At 38.9% G+C, this 25,308-nt stretch overlaps 1 protein-coding gene across 2 annotated transcripts in view; it reads right to left on the bottom strand.

The window, feature by feature from the left end:
- Positions 1 to 25,308, bottom strand: part of RBMS3 (RNA binding motif single stranded interacting protein 3) — a 705,920-nt gene that overhangs the window by 43,545 nt on the left and 637,067 nt on the right. The gene's annotated exons all lie outside the window — the stretch shown is intronic.

Below are 25,308 nucleotides of genomic sequence, written 5' to 3'. Positions count from 1 at the left end.
CAGGGCAAATGGTAAGGAATAATGATAAAGACAAGCATGGTTTTTGTAACATTTTGATAAACCTAAGATAAGCAGCCATACACATTTGATTTCCTCTTCACTATATTTGAAAGACCTTGCTGTTTTAGAATGCTTTAAGCTTTATGAACATACTTTTCCTATAAGAAAGGAAATGTATATATCTCAGAATATAGTCTATCACTTACAGAGAGAGAAACTGGACTTTATCAACACTGCACATCCCCTCTATAGCAAAAACTCAAATTACAGGAAGGACACCAAATACAGTTTGGTGTATGAGGGAAAATATCTTTAAATATTTGCCAATATCAAAAGGCATCAGCAGAACAAGTCTATGTTGGTGCAAAGACGCATGCCACCTTTTGTCTGTTGAAGGGTGGGAAAGTGACATCAGAAATGAAAAGTCTATTAGGAGGCTTTAGGAAAGGAGAGTTCACTAGTTGAGAGATGCACTTAGGGGCCAGTGGGAGGATGGATTAGTTGGTCACAGATTTCTACAATAATGAGCTGCATTAAAGGCTTCTATTTTATTTCAGTGTTCTAATACTGATATTGGACTTAAGGGGAAAATACCAGCTGAATAAATATTTTTTAAAGCTTACAGTAAGCATGTGTTTATTTTAGAATTTACTTTTCCTTTATTTAAGAAGTTTAAACAATTTAACCATACTCACAAATTCTGCTTTGTAAATACTGGTCAATGTAAAGCCAATAAACTTTACAGCAGAAAACTTACTTTTCAAATTTGTTTACAGATATCTTGTGCAGACATATAAGCACCAGGCCATTCCATCTGAAAATTTATTACCCTACTACCAAGTGAATGCCTTTATGTTATCGAGAACATGTTGTTCCTTGAGGTTTTATTAAATTGAGTGAAAGGATGCCTTTCCTTATACTTATCAGACAGACACATCTATCAAGAATTAATATGAAAAAAATCAACATGCAAGCTTTTTTGCAGAGAAATACACTCTCTCTGCACACTGAACAAATGATGGCCATATTTCGATTGATTTACTGCTCTGTCTAGTCTGACTTGTCTGTTCTCCTTGGGCTGCCTCTCACAGGCAGCAGAAAAACCAGGTCCCCTTGTCAGAACTGAGTCTGCTGAACTACTCCAAACTGGTTGGTAAGGGTCAAACTCCTATGACTGTTGCAGGAAGAGTAAAGGTAGCTTTGAAATCCTCTCTGTCCTTGTCATCACCTCTGCTGGGAATATTTGTGATATTTCAAAACAAAGGAAAACTTATTTTCCCTTTCTCAATGAAAAGATAGCAATTGCTGTGGCATTTGCCAGTTTATCAGAGGTTAAATTATGATTTGAGTATAGTGAAGAAGATCAGCAAACATCAGCTAAAATATGTATTCTGCAAATCTTAGGATTTGATTTCATTTCATTACATTGTTGATTTCAAAAGCTTGCTAAAAAGGTGGTAAAGTGAGCAAGAAGCCCAAACCCTCCACTAAATTAAAGCAGCTTTAACTTTGGAATAGGCAAACCTGATACAGACCATCAATGCTGAGTCCTGCTTCTGCACTGAGTATTAAACCTAAGTTCACATTACCACGTGAAGTTAGCTAAGTTCTATTTAAGTTCTTTCTTTAAGTTAAGTTCTTCTAAGAAGTAAGTTCTATTACCATCTGAACTTACCCCCCATATTTTGAATATTGAACATTAATTCAAATTCTTATCTCACATCACCTTCATAACTTAGTTGAACCTCCGAGGAGCAATGGGCACACTTGCTTTCCCTTTCTTTGTTTTTGCTCTATGTTTGTGAACTTCTTTCTTTGGCTGAAAGTATACATCATAGGTCCAAGAGAGTTACTGCCCAGAAGTACCTGGTTTTAAAGGATTAAGAATCCAAATATAGAGTGGTAAATAAAGAACAAAGGTGACCCCTTTGTAGGCTTCACCTTTCTTACAATAGCCATGGTTTTTTTGATGGTTTCTTTCCCATTGTCCTTCTTGCTTGTATTTCCTATCACCTAGTCTGAAATACAGCTTTTGATAATGTACAGATACTAGCCTACATGTACAAATGCAGATTAAAAGGATGTAGAAATGGGAACATCAAGATATAAGGAGAAGACAACTGATGCAATAGGAAGAGTTTTATATTGGTAACCATGTGTACAAATAAAGCAATACCTAAAATGATATTGTATCAGTTAATAAATGTATTATATCAGGCAGTACCATATGTCAGTAGTTTATGCTTCTAACAGAGCATAAAAAATCAGTAAATATCAGAGCATACCTCTGTCTGTTAATCTAAAAGGACCTAACAAAAACAAACAGCATTTATTCTGCAAACAAAAAGCTGCCCATGTCACTCAGTGCCTAAGGTGACTTTTGCATGGTGACTTGTATCTTTCCACCCAAAGTAAGGTCTAAAGAGAAAGTCTATTCAAGAAAGTGACAATATTACAAATATTTATGAATGGAAAATATATCTGAGTTCCTACAGGGACTCTGAAGCACATTTTGTGAGCTCTGTGTTAGACCTTTGCTCTTACTGTCTGCCCAGGCAGGTTGGACCATAAACCCATGTGCTTCTCAATAGACTCAAAATCTGAAGTTTTCATCTCTTTCTTCAACTTTCTTCAGCAAAAAATAAAATAAAATTACTGGTATTATATGCAGGAATAAATGTGAGTATTTTAGCTGGGATCTGCTGTTAGGAAGGAGCCCACAGCAATTAGGAATGACCTGCTGCAGTGGGGTATTCATTCCAGCAATTGCTGGAGAAGGCAGAGAGGCCATAGGCAGGTCTTGCTCCCTCATATGACCTATTCTAGAAGGGAATGGGAAATCTCATTTGCTTTTTTCCCTACTCTTCAGCTTATGAGTATGCACTTGGCTGTAGGATGGCTTTATGTAGCCACTCCACGTATCAGTGCTTTTGTTATGTCAAGAACAGCCACCACAAACAAAAGAATCCTCAACTCAAAGAGGGTTTAGCATCCCCGGAAGACAAATAAAGAAACACAAAGGTGGTAATTTGCCTGGGACATAACTACTGTAATACACAGATCAAATCTTCTCCTACCCTTTCCACTATCAGATTTCACAAAAGAAGGATTTCAATCCATGTCAAAACAAGCAATTCCATTCTGTTTATATTCTTATATATATTCTGATGTGGATGAAATCCTTCCTTCCTTCACTGTCTCCCAGCAGCTGATGTGCCATCCTAGTAAATGGGAATCAGGAGTCTCTTTTCTGTGGACTAGTTTTTCTTAATATCCAAATGGAATTTCATCTATTAAAGTTAAATCCAAATAATACTTCCCTTCAAACAGCTCTGTTCTATTCCCTCCCTTCTTGCCTATAACCAGGTGTGAAAATTCACTTAATGGCACATCCTAGGTGATAAATGGATATTATCAAACTGTACATTAAAATACAAGCCAGAACCAGTTTTTAGCTAACATTTTCACTTCTTTGTCTTAGTGAGTTCAAATGAAACTTTCAAAAAGGATGTCATGTTTGTATCCTCAACAGTTTGATTTTACATATACATATATACACCATGAAATTACACATGGGAAGACAAATTGTATTGCCAATTCTATTACACCCACTCAGGCCACAATGCTTTTTCAGTATATGGATAGGTCTTCTTTAATATTTGAAACTCTCAGTGCAGGATTTATTATGGCAAATGTAACTAAGAGCAACAGTGACTGGTTTTTAAACTTCCTGTTCATGAGAAACATTTAATGAGCAATGAGTACAAACTTCTGTTATTAGCTGAAAATGCTTACTAATTATATTTTACTCAGACAAACATTCTTGTAAAACAAGAAAAATGCTTGACAGAAAATTTTGCCTCCAGAGGCTTGTGCTTTTAAATAGAGGTACAGAGAAGGTTGGTGACAAGAGACCATGTAAGATGTTTAATGTAGTGGGGCTTTTTCTCTCCCTGGGCCTCCAGTTTTCCATGCAAGGTGAGGTAGTCCCACCTGTCTGTGTGATGCCCAAAGGCATGGCAACAGATGTGACCCAGTGTCTGACACACTGGGCTGCTGATCTCTGCTTTTCTGGCAAGATTCAGTGCATAGGTCATTTGCCAGGCACAGAGAGTGCTTAACTGGGTTTGGGGATGAAAGTCCAGTAACAATTCTCCTGTGTGCACTTCTAGCTTTGACACTGCCATGGCCAGTGACAGGGCAGAAACTGTGATCTGTAACAGATGTGCTGTGTTTTGTTTCCTGCCCAAAATCTGGAGGGATTTGCACTGTGTGAGCTGTAATCTAACAGCTGAGCTGGATGAAAATATTCACTGATTAGAAGGACAAACACTGACACTGAGAGACATCAGAAATTATTAGGAACTGGCTATCAACAAGAAAAAAAAAAACAAACAAACCCAAAACCAAGCAGAAAAGCAGGCTGGTAATATAATCCTATGTATTAAGGTCATATTAGAGGTAAATTGACAAAAATGACACTCTACACAATGAAGAAAATGGTATGGCTGTGTGTGGTGTTCACAACACTAAAAGGACTTAACACAACCAGACTTAGATGGAAATAACTGAAATACCTTCAGCATTCAAAACAGTGAGGTGGTATCACTGAATGAAGTTCCAAGGAGACATACTGAGGTGCTAGGGTAGGAGACAGCAGAGTGCTCCTCTGTGAGATCCCAAATACTTGAGAGGACAACGGGAACAATAGTCAAGGAATGATTAGTATCAGGATGTTTCCCTGCAATTCTGAGATCAGTAAGGCTCTTGTAATCCAGAATTTATTAGTGATGAACAATACAAATAAGGCAGCCTCACACAGTTGCTCCTGGACTTCATGTCAAGCCAAAGGGACCTCCTCAACATCAGAGCTAATTCCTAGGCGAGGCTCAAATCTAGGCTGCACTCTCAGAGCCACGCTGATGTAAGGGCTACCATGGAGTCCAGGTACACAGCTGCATGGGGTGGGTAGGAAGCCACCTTGAAATGCTGAGGTTAATGTTGCTGTGTCACTCCTGAACTCAGCTACAAACACAATGTCCATCCTCCATGAGGATGCACTATGGTGCATTGCCATCTGCTGCCTATGCCTCAACTCCTCATTGGCAGCTCCTGCACAAAGGAAGATTAAAGGTATGGAGGGTCCAAAAATTATGTCCTTTCCCTCCTCATACCATTTTTCAAATTTAAAAATTCTGGAAAGCTGATGAGGACTAGTAATATGCACATAATCTTCACAGGAATCCTTCTTATCCAACCTATTAGGAAAGACAGGTAGCAGAAGTTGCTATAAATGAAACTCTGGGTGAGTAAGGATGCTTTTCTAACGATATGCTTCTGTTCAATAATAGATTTTAGACTTGAAGATGATAGACTGGGAAATCTTGTACTAAGCCACTGTTCATATTATGTATCAATTCAGTTCTAGATCACAGTGATTCATACCAATCTTTAAAACTAAAAATGCACCTTATTAGAGAGGACAAATACAGAAATCTGTCTCTCTGTCATGTTTGGTTAGATTTGTAACCTGTAATGTTAAACAAAGCCCTTTCCCACACAGTAATGGAAAGACAACTATTCCAGCCTGCCTTTCCTTTCATTTAAACCCCAAAATTTTCACAGCCTGTGTGTCCTGGCCCAGATCCCAAATTGCATTTCATTTTCTGGACTTGTAACTCCTTAGAAGAGGCTCCGGATGGAACACACTCCATTCTGTACTGGGATTTGTCCTTTGACAGGTTAAAACTGGCTACTGGCACTGCCAGCTCTGTGGCAGTCCTCAAATCCAAGACTGAGGTAGGTATTTTCAATAGTGCCTTCTTACCTTCTATTCCATCACTAAAAGTAACACAAGACTATGCCTTACTCACGCCTTTACAAATTTTAAGCGTGATTTTTCTGACTTTAAAAACTCCAGACCAGTTCCTCCTTGGACTCTCTGCAAGCAAAATGTCACCAACACCTGGCTTTTGCTGCTTCTGGACAATCCACCCTGCTTTGGATGAGACACCATTGCAGTTTGTACACTGTTTTGAACAACTGAGGCTATTGGCACAATCTGGGCAAACTGTGGCTACAGAAGTGTCCCAACCTAAAACTTCTCTCCTAGATGCATGAGACCTCAAGAGACCAGTAAAGCTGATGGCAGCAAGTACACAGAGCATGCCCTTCAAAGGTAACTACATCTAAATCAGTGAAGGTGCAAGTCATATAGATGAAATCAAATTCAAGCCCTCAGCTATGTGTTACCAGTCAGAAAAAAAAGCCAACTGGAGTCTAGAGAGGGAAAGCAGATTTTTAAACTAAAAATTGGATATTTTAAGTTCTTGTTTACTTCAAGGTACTTCCAGTGAAACCAGTCTGTGTGTTAGAATAAACAATTAACATTTGTAAGTCTCCCTTCTACCAAAGATCTCAAAGTGTTTTAAATTCTGTATGGTATATAGAGAACTCAGGAGCTGGTCTGTTATCAGGGTTCTGGGATGAGTCTGGATCTACATCTGACCTTTCCCAAGTCCATGAGTGTTCAGACTGGGGGGTACATCTTGGGTCATCACCACTGCAGGCCCAAAGAGAAGAGGTGGTTCCATTTACACACACCAGACCAAATTGATCAAGAAAATGATACATTTTAAATCTTGATTCATGCTGAGCAGATTTGAAATAAATAAGAGAAAATGGCTTCTGAGTCTACTTTGCTCTACACTCCATTGTCTTTTAAGAGCAAATGAAAATATTGAGGAAAAGCAATTTAAAAGCAATCTATGTGAGTAAATATTCAGTGCAAAAATGGTTCAAATAGTCTAAGAAGAGGACATGAAAAGTTCAGAAAGATGCAGATTTTGGCTATTATTAAGGCTAGAAAGAAGAGAAAGTAAGCAATCCAGCAAGGATTATTCTACTTTTTTTAAATATATCTTTACTGATTAAGAATGACTAAATTGATATATTTTCCCTTTTGTTTTCTGTCCAGATAAAGTCACTCTTGGGCAGAAATCTTCCTTATAAAGTTTCAGCCTAGAGCACATTTTTACAGCTGAGTTATTATCCTTAAAATACGAGTTCATACTGGAAATGCTGGCAGCCCTCTGAACTATTGTATAGCAGTGAGCACAGCTGTAACATGTTAAATATGCTGAAAGTACATGGGGGGAACAGAGTGGCTCAAGGGCCTGGTAACAGAACAGAGAGTCTCAGTGCTGGGTCACCAGGTTTGGTCATTGCTGACTGAAAGTTTTATCAAGCAACAGCTGCTCAGTTCTGTTCAGGTATCAGCTACCCACAGAGAAACCCTCCACCACAGAGATACACCACTGTGACTGATGATGTCCAACAGCCTTCCCAAGGGTTGGGAAAGGTAGGGGGCTGCATCTCCACAGGTTACTGATCAGGGAAGAGACTTGCATGGTCCTTGGTCAGCATGCTGCTCTGCCTATAAAGGGTGTTTGCCACTAGCCTATGGCTACTGGGTCTTCTCAAGGCACTCAATTTTATCAGAAGGGTGGTAACCACCAAAGACTGTTCCTTTTTCCATATTAGTGAATGGACCACATCCATGCTATCACACTGCCAGTTTCAGAGGAATTGCCAAAGCAACATGGGCAAATGAAGTCAGAGTCTGCTGCTTCAGTTTTCTCTAAATGAATTTACCAGAGTAAATCAGGTAAGTTGCTCCAGTTTACACTTATCCATACATGCTGCAGTAATCTGTACAAAAAGATGTTATTTATTATAGCTTTTATTTTGTATACCACCATTTCCTACCAGCCACTGTGTACTAGTCCATGGGAATGTACAGCAAGCAGTCAGATCCTGACATACCCCAAAGATGTTTTTACTTCTTTGCGACTTCGTGGTTTCCACACACTGTCTGATTTGCAGAAATTTAGGCTGAAATAAATTTTTTTTTGGGCAGCTTTCCTGAATTTCTTTCAGCCCTTTTAGTATTGTAGAGGTGTACAGTTTTCTCTGAAAAAAATAACTTTATGTTTATTTTCTCTGGCATCTAAAAATTAACTACCATTGTGGTCAACAGTAATTTCAGAGGTTTCACGAATGAGCCAAGAAAGAGCAGTTCAAGTTTTTTTCAAAGTAATTTTCTAAACCCTACCTGAAGTAAATTTTTCAGGCTACGAGGCAGCTGATGGTAACTGCCTACTACCAAATACTGCTCTGAAAATGCCTCAGACAACAGAGAGCACCTTGCTCTGGAGCCAGAGAGGAATAAGCTGGTGAGTCACTGCTGTGGTTAATGTACCAGAGTGAGTCTTTGACCCAAACTGGATGACCAGCCTTCCATGAAGCACTGATCAGGCAGCTGAGTCTGCCATGGGTTCAGTAAGATGTCTTTCACATGATGGTAAGAAGATGCTTTGGAGGAACAAATCATGGAGGAAGCTAGAGAAAAGAAAGCCAGCTGGATAGTCTACACATATTGCTGAGATGAACAGTAAGTTATTTGGAAAAAAAAAACCAACTCTGAAGGAGAATAAAACATCCGTGAATCCAGGTCACATTTGGCACATAATTGTGACCATAAGAATGAAAAAATTTGAACTGTCAAAAAGCAATGTTTCCACCATATTTCAAAATGACATATAATTTTGGAATTTATCTAAATTTCAAGGGGGGGAAAAAAGCCTAAAATTAGTTCAACAACCCAGAAATGAAAACAGGGAGATTATAGACATTTTGTCTTTGTTCTTCTTCTCACTCTTCCTCACTCCCTAAGTTCTCTCTGGGAGTGGAGTCAAAACAACATTTTCACAACTTTTTCCATGTCACTACTCTCTCCCTCTGCACATTTTCACTTGAAGACAAGTTTTAGAGCTATTATTTGATTCTGCCCACAAAGCCAAATTTTATTATCCACAGAGTATTATATATGTAATAGTCCTGTCAGTCCTAGCCAGAGGCAAAGGGTAGCCTCAGAGGTAAAGGAAACAAGAAACATCCAAAGGAAGATTAATAGGAATGAGATGATAGGCAAATGGCTAATACTCCCATCTTTTGTTGAGAGCTGTGTGGATAGAAAAAAATAGTGCTCTAATTAATTCCAGAGTGACAGGGACTCGAGGGCCAGGTTCTGTGCACTACATGCTTGTGAATCTTCATTATATGTGAAACCTCCTCCTCCAAAAATCAAAAAAACTCTTGTTTTGTCTTTGACATCAAAAGATGCATCATAACTAACAGCAGATGTTCTGATAAACTCCAGTAGAGACCAACCTCTTGGCAGCCACATTTCTGTTCTGCAGTGACTTTTCAGTCACACAGAAAATCCACTTGTGGGACTGAAAAGTACATGAAATGGTTTTCTGGTAGTACTTCCTGTGGTATTTTCTGTTATTATCGAGGAACTGCAGCATCATGAAGGACCATCTCCTGGTGTTTCAGTTCAGGGTCCCTGCAGATGATTATGAATTCAGGGAAGTAATGCAGAAGTGCCCAGCTTGAAGAGGGAACTAGATGAGGCAAAAATTTTAGCAGAAGCTGATTGCAGTTTTAGTGGTTCAAACTTCTGTAATCCAACAATCACAGTAACATATGGATCAGAGTGAATTTGAAAAATTTGGCTTGAAATCCTGGCCCTTCTGAAATTAATTACAGTTTGTCATCAACTACCAGTATTTCACATTGTTTTAATCCTCTGAGACAGATGCCAAGCTGTACATCACTATGCAGGTATCCAAAAGATTTTTATAGCACAGACAGATTTTCATTAATTAGTTATGTCTAGCAGAGGTGATTCTGCTCTTGTTTTAAGATTCAGATTGTAATTCAGTGATTTTTGGGTTTTTTTTCTGTAATCCAATTGTAAATTTTGTGGCCCTATGCTGCCTGCAGACTTGTTTAACCAAGAAACAAAATTTTGTTTTCTGGCAAGACAGCCATCTTTTCAAAAAGCTGAAGTAATTAATAAAGATAAGGACAACCAGCCTTGGAACAGGAAAGAATCAAGTCTAATAAAAATTTCCAGTAAGAAACCATCTAATAAATACTTGTTATGCACACTGAGAAGGATCCTTAGGCTGAAATGTTGCCATAAATTATTCATATGGAAGTTTTGGACTGTAAACAAATTTATGAAGATAATGATCTCTTTGCAATTCATGAACAAAAGTGGAGGGAGGGGCCAATCCCCAGAATAAACTGCGATGTATAAATCCACCAGTTGGAGGCATAAAGTACTGATCCAGAGATTCACTGCAGAAATTGTAAAATAATCCCTGTGTGTTTTCTCCTTCCAGAAAGACAGCTTTGAAGAGCAACTGCAGAGCCAAATAATTTAGTGTATCCTCATTTGCTGTTCTTGACCAGAGCAGTAATCACAAGTTAGAAATCAAAGTCTTTGGACTATAATGGGTGAATCAAATGAGAACTGTGCACAGCATTAGCCTGTGCCTGCTTAAAACTAGCAGCAAGCAAGCGTGAAACCTTCGTCAGTACAGACCGCAAGGGGTTGTTGCAACTTTGGGAAACACTGATGTTCATTTTTGTTTGATGTACCAAACTGCTTTTCCTCAATTGAGGGATTCATACTGACTGACTAGGTGGTTTAATAAGCTGAATGAATTTCACAATGGCAAAGTTTACTTCCAGTACATTTATTTAATGGCTGAGGGAACTGATGAAAGGGAAATAAAAATCTGATGAGGAGAAAAAAAAATTAGTCTAGAATCTAGACTCCCCCAGGACAATTTCTTTTGCTTTGTATCCTCTGTACTGACAGACAACATATTTGCTTTCTAGCTAATTACCAACAAGACTAAAATTTTACATCTTTGATGTGTATGAGATCAAAGAATATTAGGAAATAAAAGTAAGATTAACATAATTGTCTTGTACAGCTATAATAAATTACGACTACATATACAATCAGACACCCCGCTCATCGGGAAGGCATAAACTAGAATCAATTGAACTATACAAGAACCTTGTTTAATTTTGTTTCCTCTGCAGTTTCTCACCTCTTTTGACACCCACCATTGGATCCCAGATGGAAAGCCACAAAAGAGGGCCCCCATCCCAGTGGCCTATCTGAAACTCATGAGATTCACAGAATCTCCTGTTTCAGCTGTTGAGCCTTAAAAAAACAGCAGCCTTGTGCAGACATGGCAGGTCACCAGCAGGGGATGAACTAAAGGATTTCCAGGTCCAAAATCACATATCCCTACCACATGCTTGATCCAAAGAATTAATTTCTATTTAGGTTTTTCACTTTTTTACTAGTATTGTCTACCTAATGTGCTTACACAGACTATGCACCCAAACCTCTTTGGGAGCATTTTGTGGTAGTGCAACCTTTTTCTATTATGTATCTAGGACACGATTCTCATCCATCAAATCCGTGTGACAGTTAGCACGCTCAATTTAGGAAAAAAGGAAAAAAAAAAGAGGGGAACCAGTGCTTTGATGTATACCTGCATCTAATTCATCATTACCATGGCTTAAATAATGAAGACATTATTTTAGGAGTGTTACATTTTCTTTAAACTGTCCATGAGAACAATGCTGCCCTATAATAACTGATAAACACCTAGCTTTGATTGATTTGTCTTCAGTCTTAATACACACAGCATGTTTGTTTACTCCATAAATATCTTAGTATTCCTACTTCCTCACCCGCTCAACTATGAGAAAAAAAAAATCAAAGGCAGCCAAAAGCAACTGCCTTGTAAGAGTAAAATAGGGTGGGAATGTTTGGATTGCTCTGGCTCATTAAGGTGACGTGAAAGGTCTACTTCTGGCTAGGAGCTGTGAGTTATTCCTTCAAGCAAAAGCATTTTGAAGGTTTTATTTGTCATCAGGTGGCAGTGACAATGAAAAACATCTATTGCACTTCAAGACAGCTGGTAATAAAGCAGCACAGGGAACGACTGACAGAATAACTATACCACTGTAGCTTCTAAGTTTTTACAGCCACTCAGCTGGAGTTATACCATTGCATTAAAAGTGGTTTAGGGTATAAAAAACATGTGATACAGAGGGGTTCTCTCCCTCCCCATTGCTTTATGAGGAATCAGTGCAACAAAATTTGGGTAAAATGGTCTTTTGCTTAATTTAATTAATTGTTTCTACTATGTAGTTTTGCTTTAGTTCACACAAGGGCAAGTCTAAAAATGTTTCTGACTTTCTGACAACTGCCTCATTCAGCGCCCTTGAAAGCAGCTCCCAACAAGTCCCAGTCTTCAAAGGCACATTGTTTTTGTTTGTTCTCATTGTAACAGATGTTTTGTATCATGTACTTCAATGAACTAATTCATCTGCAGGGGACCGCCTACTCTGGCTGGTGTGCATCCAGCTGTGGAAATAGCTCAAGTGTCATCTGTGACCACTTTCATTCCATTCTTCTGACCTCACAGGATCTCAGTGACCGCATCCAAACCCATTAAAAATAAACAGACCTGAGAACATCCTTTTAAAAATTTTCCAGCGGAGGAGTAATACTACTCTAGGCAGGAAGCCTTTCTGGAAAGAATGTAACTGATGCTGAAGGAAGATTCACTCAGCTCTGAAGTCTCCTCCAAAACATGTTTCTTTTATCATATGAACTACCCAGTCAATATTAAGAGGCACAAGACCGATGTCAGGTGTGATTTTGATGGAGCTGAGAGCTTCTGACTAACTCAGTGCCATATCAATTAGCCTGAGCACCAGACAATCAATCACCACTTCTGCTCTAAATGTACTGAGCTCCCATTAGAAGCTGCAAATACCGTGAGGCTACTTCATCTCAACACACTGAGCCCTTTTATATACTGTGGTTCTACTGTAATACATTTCTGAAGTAGAAACAAAATCAATCTGAATTGCTCTGGAGTGGAAGCATATCCCATTAACAGCTGTGCACCAAGATTAAAATGTATTAGTGGATAAAAAATAGTCTGTGTCTGTAAGAAGACAATTACAGCTTTCTTAAAAGTGACCAAATAAAACATCCAATAGCAATAAAGAACGGACTTTCTGAAAATGCCTTTAGAATCAGTTGGGATCACTTCATCACAAGTCAAAACATGCCTCAGATGGTGCAACCATTCCTTGATTAGCTTCCTCGGAAGCAGGAGCAACAAGTTGCTTTCTGAATTTCTTGAGAAGCTGACTGCAGTTTTCCACAGGAAATAAGTAGTTCCTGATAAGATGCTGATCATACACTTCAATACTGGGTCCACTGTATTTGCTAATTACTTTCAAACCACTTAGTCAAGTCACCCATTAAGAGGAAATGATTCAATTGTAGATCCACTGAACTGAGAAACTCGGTGACCAAAACTCCTTGTGGAGCTAGAATTATCCACCTGTGTAAGAGGGCTCGCAATACGTCAAACCAAGTAGTTAATTTTGGTTTTGAGAAGCAACTATGGCTGTAGTTAATTAGACAGCTTGGAAGGATTTTTAATATTGTACAATACCAATTACTAGAATATTTCAGAAACATTTCAGAAGCCTTTGAAAACCTTCAGGAAAATTAGAGTCTTATATCAATCATCAGAACCGATTCATCACTTTCAGGAAGTTGCATTCCAAGCCCCATATTCTACAGAGAAAATTTTAAAACTTTCTGGCAACTGTCCTATATTTTAAAGATGGTAATTCATCTTCTCACTTCAGCTCAGGTGTATTTATTATAAACTTGCTATTTGGATATATCTAAGGGTCAGCTGCTTTAAGGTCTAAGCAGATCATGCAGGAGGCATGAACAGCTGGCTGCAGCTCGTGACATTTTCTGTAGTTCCTAACTCAGAGGTCAACAAAATGGACTCGCTCACAGCGATGCTAAAGAATTTCACATTAATTTTCACTGACTTCACAGAAACTCATTAAAAGGAGATACCTAGGGTACAAATGGGTGCCTGACAGAAGATTGTTCTGGGATTTTAGTCTTTGTCTGTCACATATTCTAGCCTTCTGCTGATTTTGCTGTTGCTTGATTTGTTTGGCTTGGGCTTCCACTTTGGAGCATGTCAGAATGATAGATAGCATTCTTTGAAACAGAGAAAATACTTCTCAGAGGGAAACCACCACATTTGAGTAATACTATTGTCCTTCAGCACATATAACATAAAAAGTAATGCCTGTGATGCTCTTATGACTTATACTGGATATTGGAATTGTTAATGTCAAAGAGTTCTGTCCCTTGTATTTATCCACAAGACTTTAACCAGCACAAAAGTGTTAACATAGATTTTTATGCTGTGAGAAGCAGAACAAACATTGCATAACGCCTGGTTACATATTGTCCCAGCTTAGCCAAGCAGATGAAAGGAAACAGCAAAGCACAGTCTCATACTTCACTCGATACAACAGCACTCATGGCATGTTTCTACTTACTCCTTCACTTGTCTGTTGAACAAAATAATGAAAAGAAGCTCAGAGAGGATTCAAATACATTGCATGTTGTGGAAGCAGGCAAATATCACCACAAACAGATCATTGCTAATCACCACAGCCCACACTCACAGAGCCATGACCTGTATCACTGATTTTTATCTGGAAGACAGATTTGAATGGCATGTAAAACTCTAGGAAGAATAAAAAATGTACACATTTTGAATATTGTGAGGAAGTTCTCTTCAGTTGTGGTACTTGAAGCTTCCCAAGCTCTATTACAAGATGTTTATAATGAGTTCACCTGGCTTACACACATGTCCAATTTTTTTTTTTCTCCTGAATGGATGCAGTTACACACATTGGTACATTTCTATTATCCCAGTGAAAACATCCATGTTTACTACCCACTGAAGTATGAAGTCCAGAATCTCAAAGACATGCACATCACCTGTGTGAGCCAAGTGAAATGTTTCTCAGGGTTGTAGCCAAACCTGAACATTGTCATCCAAGGATAAATTATCTTACTTTTCTATCCTGAAAAGTGGAGGCAAAGCAAAGGAAAGGGCCAAACTAGTATGGAGTTCCCAGGACCTACTCCAGGTCCATGCTTTTAACACTGGCATGGATTGAAGGTATGTTTGCTGTCTGAGTCCAAATCTGAGCTCTGAGCCATAACTCTTCTCTGGGCAGCAGTATCAGGACTCCCTCTCAAAGACCAGTTTCTCCCACCATTACCATGCTCTAACCAGCTGCCTAAAATTTGCTTTATAGTTATCTCCTGGTAGAACCAATAGCCCAAGGCGTTGAATACCTGTGAAGACTTAGGCTGAAATGTTATAAAATTGGGTATCAAGTGAAAGCTGAAGATGTGAATAGGATGTTACTGTCTGCAGAAAGCAGCATGAAACCAGTGGAATTGCACAGGTCTTTCACTTCAAATTTTTCTTATTCCAGTGCTGTTCCTGAGGCAAGATGTGGCCTGTCACAACTTTAGCTGTCATGATGAGTGCCTTTGCTTGCTGCACTTGGAGTGGAGTTAGCCAGGGAGCTAATACAGCTTAGCTACTTCCACAGACACAAATCAGTGAGATGGGGTTCTGCATCTGCTTGTCTATCAGAAACACTCAAACTGCTCCTGACAAATGTCCACCCCTTTCTCTCCCTAAAGAAAGAACTGTGACAAGCACCAGGAAACAATCATTGCATCAAACACTTCATCCTCATTTAAAATAAGTACAGCTAGAGCAATCCTCTCCTTTCCACAAAAATGACGTGGCCTGCCAGCAGGAAGAAATGTCAGTGGTGGAATACATACAACCATGCTTTCCCTGGAACACTGCTTGTTCTCCTGGACCACTGAACTCTGGGTTAGCCAGGAGCAGCTGTGGCAGTGCAGATGAACCAGATTTACAGTGGTGGGTCTCTTCCCCTACCTGCCTACGGAAAATACACTTCTAGCCACAACCCTGTCAGATGTGGGACATCTGTGAATGTGACACCCACCCCCACCTTCTTGGCTAGAGGCAGGCAGTAGACCAGTAACCTCCAAAGCTGCAAAAAGGAGGTTTTTATTGATAGTGCTAAGGAGGAAGGCTACCAAGCTGGGAGCTGACACAGACTCACATCCTGTGTGGATTGGGCAAAGAGGGGGTGCATAATGATTTGCAGATTGCCGTACTGCAAAAGTACAAAGGCTGTTTGAAAGCAGGCTGTGTGCTGTGTGAATCACATGCAGCCCTCTTGTTCCACCACAGGGATCAGTAGCAGGGTGTCAATCCTGTGATCCTAAGCTTGAAGCTGAAGTAATCATCCAAGTTACCCCAGACTGAACCCCCCATGAGGACTCCACACTCTGTGAGTTTACGGCATTTTAGGAGGCAGAAGCAGACAACTGATAATGAAGAACCCAATTGTGTTCCTGCTTTGGGATGTGCATCTATGGTTTGCCATGCATAGAGAAAAGATAACTTCCACTCAATTGCTCACTCAGAAAAGCACAGTGGTGAAAGGCTACACCTGGGCTTCGGGGTGGATGTTACAGACAGGGTCCCTCCTCAACAACAAGACCTGCAGACATTACAAAACATCCCAGGTAGCTTATGTAAAAGGCACAGATTGGGAAAGGCTGTCCAGTAGACATCCTTTAACAAGAGCCTGTAGTCAGTAACAAGAAATAAAAAATTGCATTTAAACCATAATAATAAGAAGTGAGATTTCAGCCCCTAATTTCCAGTTTCTTGTTAACAATAGGTAATTTGATAAGAGAACCTATTCTGCTGGAAGTGCATCTCTTTGACAGGTAGTCCAAAAGTAGTGATTTCACTAAACAACAACTTGGCACTCCTTCAAAATTCTTCAGATTCTGTTGATCACTGTGTTACACAACTCATTCTTCATCAATCACTATGAAACAGCCAAAGAATGTTCAGTGTTTATGCTATTACATTTCACTATTTGTTTTCTCAATCATGTAAGAAAGAGGTTGAAACCATCCTCTCAACAGCACTGCAGATACCACCGACTCACAAGAGGCTTTGTGGCAAACACTGCTGAATGCATGGACTTAATCCTAATTCACACTGCTTTGAGAGGAAAACAAGGCCACAAGGTTACAACCTGAAAACTGTAATTAAGCAATTACTCCACTTCAGTGGGACTAAAATCAGTTTAGGAAAGATACACATGATTTGCCTCTGTACTGCAAAGTTTAGGTCAATATTATATTCTTTCTAAGGACATTTGAAATTAAAAGAAAGCATTTTACTATGACAGTTCAAAATGAATGTCAAATACTGTTAGACCTGACTACATTCAATAGTTTCAATAATAAGCTACTACTTATGGTATCTTGAATGTTTCTAACTTCCAGGGTGTCAGATCACAGCCTACATTTATACACTGAGATAAAAAAATAAATTGTTAGCACTGCCTCTGCAAAAATAATTTAAAAATAATTACGTTATTAAGATGCTTCAGCAGTTACAGTTGAGAAGGTGCTAATTAATCAGCCACTTACTCAGACCCCTCAACAAGTATATCAGGAATGAGCAGAGAAAGGAGGAAAAAAACAGGCAAGAAAATGCTACATTTGGAGGCCAGAAATAAAATTCACTATAAGTCTACCTGAGACTTTGCAAATGATATTCAAACACTTAACAAAAGGTTTCTTACATAGATAAGTGAAAACCAAGGAGAGAACCCAGAGCTTGGCTCCCCATGCAGGGCAGGTGGGGGACACATTAAGGTGTTTCAGAAGGAGCCCCAGCAGAATAAGGACACTCTCTCAATTTCCTACATGAACCAGCAGACAGCAGAGGCAGCACTCAGAGAATGAGGTAGAAAAATGAATACAGACAAAGGAGATGAAAAACCCAGAGAAGTCACTGAACTCAAGGTGAATTGAGGAAGCAGGACTGGATCATCTCTATTGCAGGGCTGGAACATATGAGCATAGGTCCAGTGGCCAGGACTAAAGGATATTAATGAAGATAGAACATAGATAAATCAAAGGTAGATCTAGCTAACCTCATTTTTTAAAATAAAATAACCTATTTTCTCAACAAAGGACATGCAGCAGATCTAAACTCTCTGAAGGTCAATAAAGTATTTCAGGCAGTGCTACAGCCAGAAATTACTAAACTTTGGGGATGATAAAGGATTAACTAAAGCAGAAATGATAACAGGTTATGCTAAAAGACAAGCTATACTACTTCAGTGGGAGGGTCACTAACATCTCCCTCAGGATTGCTCTCATCCAATGTTTTTAATAATTCCCTTGAATAATATTTGGGGAAATTGCAAAGTTGTAAGGCACATTAAGTAAGTGAAAAATTAGAATACCATACAGGAAGCACTGGACTAAGCAGAGCAAGGCACAAATTCATCAAGTCAATCAAGCTAACATGTGGTTTCCTTTATCATGTAGGAGCATCTGCTGGAAACATGGAAGAAGGAGAAAACGTGGGTATATCCGTGAATTTAGGATGACGGCATTACCAGTCATGAGCACAAGGGAAGAAAGATATTTTACAATGCAGCAAAGTCATCCCAGAGAAGAGAAGGAAGTATTAAAGCTATTTGCACAAAAGGCTTGAATCCTGTGAGCATTGGCTGCCCCAGAAAAATGAATTCAAAGTGGAATAGATCCAAAGAAGGGTCATTGTTGCAGCCAGAGGTCTAAAATCCTTACATTACTGCAAATGAAGTGATGTTAACATAGTTAACGTAAATTGAAAATGCAGGTAACATTTTTGTTTATAAATTAATGTGGTGAACGCTGAGAAAGGACAACAGTTACTGAACTTAGGAAGAATTTTTGACCAAGAACAGATGGAGGCAAAATGAATAGGAGCACCTTTAAGTTGGAAATGAAAAACTGAGTGCTAAGCCTCAGAGCAAAGGTGTTTTGAAACAAACCTCCTGATAGGATTATCAAGAGGCATAAAATCAAAGTATTTAATCGGGTTTTGCAAGGGATTATGTAACATGCCACTGAGATTAGCTCAGTTGGTTAGAGCATGGTGTTAATAATGCCAAGGTTTTGGTTTCGATCCCTGTATGGGCCATCCACTGAAGAGTTGGACTTGATGATCCTTGTGGGTCTCTTCCAACTCAGAATATTCTGTGACTCTCTATGGTTCCTGGACACAGGAATTTTGAATCTTATAAACTGGTCGCTAAGTCTTTAGAGTACATTATTATAATTTTTTTCACAAATCCTGCACTAGAAAAATCATGATGCAGTTGTAAGTAATACATAGATTAGCTAGTTTCCCCTACTTATGTAAATTGGTCCTTGAATACACTTGGCGTAACATAATGGTAATTTATGGAAGTGCTGTTGTTCCAAGGATTAAGAAGGTGCCAGAGTCTCCTTCATCAGCTTATTGCTGCAGGCATGATTCTCTTCTAATTCTTGCTTTTTCACACCTATGCAATTCAATTTTCTTAAGTGAAGTTAGCTCTTGATTTATACTGGTAAAAATCAGATCCAATATTTCCTTCTGTAGCTGGGAGAGGTTTATTTTAATAACTAACATGAAAACCCTGAACCCTAATAGTATCACTGTGAGGATGTGTTTAGAGGCATCAGTCAATAAAGGCCCTTGTTCCACCAGACTCTTCACAAACTTCTACTAAAAACTATTCAGCACTATGACAGTTTTATAATTTAAATAGATTGGGATTTGAAAAAAGAAAAATCTGAAACTGAGCCTAAGAGAAAGATGTTTTCTCCAAGGTCAAAAAGCTGATCAGTGGCAGATGAAAAAGTATCTGTCACTAAGTGCTCTAAGCCTACATGTATTCTTTGAAGCCAGTGTGAGGAAAGGAAGGCTCAGGTAAAAAAGGTACTGCAGCAAGGAAAATATAGCTATAAAATACATCTGGAGCTAAACAAGTATGCATGATTTCCATTTGGAATTTTCTTTCAAAACCAGTTGAAGCCTCTGTGACAAAACCTCAAATGAATACCATATTTTAAAAAATAGTAAATTAATTAACCTTGAAGATTACACTTTGATTCATACATAATTTTCTTTCTTTTGAATTGTTTATAAAAGGACATCTTGTCAATAGCCTGAAACTTGACTTGATCCGCCACTAACAAGAATTCACCTTTACAGCTTTTACAGGTTGTGCCAGTCTTTATAAATCCTATTTTGGAGTTATCACAGTTAGAGTGGTGCCCTGGCATTACTCTACTTGTAAATCACAGGCTTTCCTCAAAAATCCTCTTCTGGGTTTGCAGAATCCCAGAACCTGTTTCCTTCTCTAAAGCTGCCCAATGCTTCTTCTGTAAATGGAAATGCAGATTTCCTGCAGTTGTAGGGATGGAGTTCAGAAGGCAGAAAGGAGATCCAGGTCCCCTTCTACTAGTGAACAGTCCTCTGGTAACATCTTGTATTAACTGCACTATGGAAATGAGAACCACATCTCCATCATGGGAAAGCCACCCAGAGATTATTCCCAGCCTTGCCACCAACTAGTGTGAAACCTCTGTGCTCTCAGAACACAGAGCACATTCAAAGCTCTTTGCTGTCTGTGGCGGATGAAAATTGTTGCCTTTCCCTTCTACCATCACAGAACTCGCATGTTTGGCAATTGCACCACATGACCACCTTTTTTAAAAGCAGGCTGGGGTCCAGTTTACGACACACACATCATCTGATTTGTTGTAAGCCAGCAGAGCAGAGTGCTCTCTGTGGAAGGTGGGTAACATCAGCATCAACTGCAAGACAGCAGACAATGCTAGGCACAAAACAAGAGAAAGGTTCATGATAGAGGGTAAATTTGAGAGGACTGTAACACACACATGTCATGTGCCTCAGCCTGTTCACTGCACAAATATGTGTTCATAACCAGAATACATCACACAGGGCAAAATACCTGATGGTGAGCTAAATTCAGCACTCTGCTGAGCCTGTTACTCTCCGCAAACTGATTCATCTAATTCTTGGCCTATCATTAATAGCATACATTTACAGAGTCCACCACTCTCTCCTGATCCTATCACAATCTGCCTACTTACTAATCTACCACCTGATAAATACGTAACTTGACCAGTGCTCACCAAATTAGGAATTTTGCTCAAAATGGCAAACAAAACATATGAATCTTACAGATTTGTGTTCAGGATTTTGACTTTGTGCAAACCTAAAACTTGATGCGTGACAGTGTTCACAGGGGTTCTTGGATGAGGCAAGAGACGAGAATGTTGACTCCATGTTCAGAAGGCTTGATTTATTATTTTATGATATATACATTACATTATAACTATACTAAAAAGAAATAGAAGGAAAGGTTTCATCTCTCAGAAGGCTAGCTAAGAATAGAATAGAAAAGAATGATAACAAAGGCAGCTGGCTCGGACAGAGAGTCCAAGCTATCTGGTCTGTGGTTGGCCATTAATTGTAGACATTCAAAATGGCCCAATCACAGACACACCTGATGCATTCCACAGCAGCAGATAACCATTGTTTAAACCATTGTTTACATTTTGTTTCTGAGGCCTCAGCTTCTCAGAAGAGAGAAAATCCTAAGAAAAGATTTTCACAAAAAGATGTCTGCGACATGATGAAAATGCAAATCTCCATGAAAACAGAGTTGTTGCATATATTAATAGGAGATAAATTAAGTATTGCTGATATTCTTAGATGATGTACACGGACTGGGAAACATGAAAGCAGAATGCAGGCTTTGTACAAAATTAGGCATTGATTTTTTTAAAAATGCACTACATTCTTCCACAGAAGGTACTCTAATGTCTATTGATTAATAACTATCTTTTTAAAAAATAGTCCCCTTTGGTAAAACTGCTTTTTAAGCAGCTGTTGCATTAAGGTTTATCTTGACAATGAAGGTTGATGGGTAAGGTTGCATCTTTTCTGTTAAAAAGAAATCAATATTCCATAACCTCAACCAGAATTTCCTGGCTTCAAGAAACTCTGGGGAACCTTTCAAATTTAGTGTCAGCTGCCTTCTTTTCCAAATATCTTTTTCATTTGTGTTTATAGATTTATATGAACGTTATGTTTTTTTTCCACTAATGTAAATGTCTTTAAACAAACTGATGGTTTATACATTTAGTGTTCATGCTATCTGTAGAATATTTGAAAGAAAAGAAAATTTTACTGGAGCTCTGAAGTCTTTTTAGGATAAAACAGCACATCACAAGTTCCTCAAATGCAAGGGCTTGTCTACTGGAAACATTTGTGGTTCTCCTGTCCATGTTTTCTAAGTGAATCCATATGTGGTGTGTCTTGCTGCCATCACAAAAAAATGCTCCATTTCACTAGGGAGCTCCAACAGAGTGTCAAAAAATGTTGGCAATCAAACTTAAATGTATCTTTTTCTGGCATTCATATTAATTTCTACAACAGCAGAACAAAGGACTGGAGCAATACTTTGATATGATTCCAGAAGCATTGTATAATCAGACTTAAAAACTGCTACACTTGAGTAGGAGATCTTACTTGGCTGAATCTCTTACACCTGTTTTCTTTTAGAGGTCTAAGTTAGATGAACTCAGGCACTGCTTTTCTGTCCTGGGTACTCTCCTCAGAACAACAACACCTGGCACTAAAGGAAGTCAGCAAGCACACACTCACCAGCCTCTGAAAAAACTGTTTAGGTAGCACTGAGACAACATCTGTATACAGTGGGTGCTGGGTGAGAGGGAGGCAGAACTGACCTCATGTGAGCCTGCCTGCCCCAAAGGAACATTGCCAATTACTGCCTTGATTATCAGAGTTATAGAATTTGCAGTCCTTGATTTTCTGCCTCGGGAAACACTGGAATTAAAATTGCTCAGCAGAACTTTGTCATTGGTATTTGGTTAGTTATTTCAAGCTCTAAACACTTTAGCCTTAAGAGTTCAAGTAAGTTCATTTTCAAAGGACCTCTTAAAAATACACGGCTAAAAGTTGAAAGACTTGCTGAAGATTCCAATTTCTAAGGATTATTTCCTGTTTACTTTTCATACCAGCTAGCTGAATTCTCACATTTCATCTTGGAGGCAGGACTCAACAGTCTGCGGAGGATATATTTTGTTTTCTTACACTCAAACAGGCAAACTCAAGATAGATTCCTGGCTCTGTTTACTAAAAAGGTAGAGCAATAAACGTGAGGTAGAGAAAGCTGTCTTGGGAGAGGGATGTGGATTGGAGCACAAGGAACTTCTTTGTTCCAGAGTGTAGGAATCAAAACACTGAAACTGCTGTGGTATTTTGGGTATTATCCAAAGCAGCAGAGTCGCTAGTGAGAAAATGAAAACTGATCCATTCCAGTTGAACAATTTGTACCTTTTATGCTACTACACTCATGCACAACAATCAAGAGGCAAGGATCTGGAGCCCTTATTCAGCCTCGCTTCTCACCAAGCTAGGGGCTTACACTGCTTATGAAAAAAGACATGTTTTTGTTGGTGCTTTTAATGACAGGCGGATTCCATTCAGCCATGGGCCACAGGAAGGATGACAGAAAAAATAATAAGGGTATTTGTTAAGACATTGACCTCTCTAGAAGGACTGTAAGGGCCTGAGAATCTTCCAGAACAGAAGTTCTCCCCAATATATTTTATCATTATAATTTATCCATATCTTTATAATGGTACATTTTTCCATATGCTGCTCTGCTTACAGCCTTCCTGCTGCCACTGGCATACTCCTTTTCTCCAGCTTTTATGTAGAAACTATTCCAGACTGACAAGAACATCTATCTGTGCATACCCAGTGATTGCATACACAGTTTTACTTGGAAGTAAAAGAGGGTAAGTGTAAAACCAGTGTGTACATTGAGTATTAAGGTAGCACATTTCTGTTGGTTCATTAAAAAAATTGCCTTTAAAGAAGAAGAGTACATGCATTTTTTGCAATAAAGATTTGAATAAAAATGTTTTTTACAAATGCCCCTATCAGTAAAAATGAGGCTGTCTACATGTGAATTGAGTTGTAAACATGTTTTTCAAAGTATCCCCATAACTTTCAAACAGCCTTCAGGGACTACACGAAATACACAGTAATATGGCAAATGTTATAAGTCTCAGAATAACTCTTATCCCATTTATGTTTTCCTTCTGTCATCACTATCTGTCTATCCTTATCCTGAGGCAGTAATGAAAAATAAGACTTGTTTCAACCATGGAAGAGTAAGCACTGTACTTTGAAAGATATAGTTAACTAAACTGAGCCTGGACTATCATCAGTGCATTAAATGTTTTGCCAATTTTAATCCAAACTCACACTGCTGTAACTCTTTTGGAGCTTGTCTTCCATTAAAATTGTGGAGAACAACCAGGGCACATGGCAAAGCAATGAAACTGCCAAATTTTAGGTATTTGTACTTTGACACAGTGAAAGCAATATGGGAAAAAGTGGTGAAGGTTCAACTCACAAAAGACACATATTTCAACAGTGTCTGAATCACACATGAACCTCCAGGTAGATTTTTCATCATATCCACATGATTCAGGAATACTGCTTTCCAAAACCCTGAAGGTTGTGTAAGCAGTAAGGTGTGAGAAGTTTTCATGTATGACCCTACTATGCCAGCAGAAGTTTATTTTCAATACTACTTATTTAGAAATAGCAATGATACCTCAACCTATTTGATATTATTTTTCTATGGATCTTGGAGTAAGACCAGCAAAAATCACTGATAACCAAAAATAAAACCCCTCTAAAAATTGTATCTGCAGTTGTTTACTGGCAATGTCCTACAATATCAGTTCTATACCTGCAGCATCCTTTTTAGGACAAAAATGTTCTGACTATTGTTTTCTTACAAAATGCAGCTTTGGTTGTTTTCTGTTTTTAAGAGTATCACAGAAGTAAGAAGACAACAAACAAGGCTGAGAAGGGAGACCAGTATACTCAAATATTTTGAGTTAATATATTTGTCATTTTTGTTTGTTAGGGTCAGAAGTTTATCTGGTTGTAGTTAAAAAGCTACAGAAGGAATTGGAGATACAATCTTTTACTATAGTGGGCTTTTTAATCCACCAAGTAAATGGATACAGAATGCACACATGCAAACATCAGGAAAATGTGGCAGAAATTGATATACAAAGGGAAATAAAGGACAAAAACGTCTGACAGGCCAAGCTACTGCAGGGGATATCGCAGAAGAAAGAGCTTTGTATTTGCTGCGCAGGGAGGCAGGTGGGAAGGGAGATGAGATGGGCAGGCAGAGGAGGGACAGACAGACACAGGATGGTAGTGCTGTGCAGCACAGCTCTTCCCTCCTGTCAGCAAGGCTCCCAGTCTGGGAGAACACTGCCCTGTCTGTGCACAGCAAGCTTAGTGAAAAACCCTCTTTGTCTCCTCTACAGCATGGCTCTCTGCCTGTCTTTTTGTCATGAGGGACACTACGTGCTGTTAAATTATACATAAATATCAAGTAGGACTTTCTGTTGGAAATGAAAAGCTAATCATCCAGTAACATGATTTAGTAGATACTTATAATCAAAACAAAGAA

Source organism: Molothrus ater, chromosome 1 (genome assembly GCF_012460135.2).
Source record: "Molothrus ater isolate BHLD 08-10-18 breed brown headed cowbird chromosome 1, BPBGC_Mater_1.1, whole genome shotgun sequence".
In the NCBI taxonomy this organism is placed as follows: domain Eukaryota; kingdom Metazoa; phylum Chordata; class Aves; order Passeriformes; family Icteridae; genus Molothrus; species Molothrus ater.
Note: the sequence above shows the minus strand (reverse complement) of the source record. Positions and strands in the feature narration are given on the sequence as shown.